The sequence below is a fragment of the Nanorana parkeri genome, unplaced genomic scaffold (genome assembly GCF_000935625.1).
Source record: "Nanorana parkeri isolate BGI_ZX_2015 unplaced genomic scaffold, ASM93562v1 scaffold3471, whole genome shotgun sequence".
NCBI lineage: Eukaryota > Metazoa > Chordata > Amphibia > Anura > Dicroglossidae > Nanorana > Nanorana parkeri.
The window spans coordinates 2,660-4,391 of record NW_017309739.1 but is presented as its reverse complement, the minus strand read 5'-3'; positions in this window follow the sequence as shown (position 1 = coordinate 4,391).

Sequence of the window (1,732 nt, the reverse complement as noted above, 5' to 3'; positions counted from 1 at the left end):
CCCGCATACAAGGCGCCCGCATACACGGCGCCCGCATACAAGGCGCCCGCATACAAGGCGCCCGCATACAAGGCGCCCGCATACACGGCGCCCGCATACACGGCACCCGCATACACGGCGCCCGCATACACGGCGCCCGCATACAAGGCGCCCGCATACACGGCACCCGCATACACGGCGCCCGCATACAAGGCGCCCGCATACACGGCACCCGCATACAAGGCGCCCGCATACACGGCACCCGCATACAAGGCACCCGCATACACGGCACCCGCATACACGGCGCCCGCATACCAAGGCAGACCCACATACATTGGTCATAGAGGGAAGTTGCACCTTTCCACATGTAGTGCCGACTCGTCCACGTGGTACAGCTTAGGGATCGGTACTTTCCAGCCAGTAACTGCCGCTCAGGACAGACAATGTTCTGATCCAACGTTCTGTGCCAGGTGCAGACAAGTCCGGACACGCTCCCTCTGTGTGTCCAACATACCGGCTGTCATGGCAGCAATGGGTCACGCAGGAGCCCAGATTCTTCCCTTCCGTCTATTCCTCCCACGTGATGGACATGACGGCGAGTCTCGGATCAGAACGCATCTAAGATCACCATAGACCAGCGGTGACCACAATTCTGGTGATAAGATCTACCAACGGAAAAACACCTCCCCCGCTCTCTCTCTCCTCTCTCCCGGCTGTCTCCCATGGCTGTCTCTCCTCTCTCCCGGCTGTCTCCCCTGGCTGTTTCTCCTCGCGCTCTCTCCCCTGGCTGTCTCTCCCCGCTCTCTCTCCTGGCTCACCTTGCTGCATTTTGTAAACAGTGCAGTGCAACAGGCTGTGTAAACTAATATTCTTTGATGTAATACATAGCACTTCAACCACCTGTATCCACCAGAAAGGTGTCAGGGAGCTTGGCTCAGCAGACTCGGGCTAATAGGTAATCATGTGTGCACAGCGAGATAAATGGCTGTCTCCCCTGGCTGTCTCTCCCGGCTGTCTCCCCTGGCTGTCTCTCCTCTGGCTGTCTCTCCCCAGGCTGTCTCTCCCCAGGCTGTCTCTCCTCTCTCCCCTGGCTGTCTCTCCTCTGGCTGTCTCCTCTGGCTGTCTCTCCTCTCTCCCCTGGCTGTCTCTCATCTCTCTCTACTCTTAGAGAGGACCTCAATCTTCACCGGAGCCTACCTACCACCACCCACCTACCATGGCCCCAGCCTACCTACCACCACCCACCTACCATGGCCCCAGCCTACCTACCACCACCAACCTACCATGGCCCCAGCCTACCTACCACCACCAACCTACCATGGCCCCAGCAGTAGCACACGGGGCCATTGAGCAGGATGTTGCAGTCAGTGGTGATTACAGGCCGGAGAGCGGCACGGCGTTCAGGGGGGAGGTTTCTAGGATGGGGAAGATTATTCCGGCACACCGCCCACTTCCTGTAGATATGAATTGTCACCATCGGGAGTTTTATTCTTTATTTCACTTTCTACACACAGGACAGATGAATGCGCCGCGGCGTGAGCTACATTCCCCCCAGAGAGGCAGGGGATGGCCGCTTCCTGGATACAGTTCTGTGCACAGACAGCGATCAAGTCAAGTACCAGTATACAGCCCGGGATTCACAGAGTGGCAGCTTCCATCGGAGGCTTCTGCTATAGGATCCTGCCTGCCCCCCGATCAATGGAAGCCGAGCGGCCGGCGAGCAATCAGCGCAAAGACAGATATAAGGCACTGA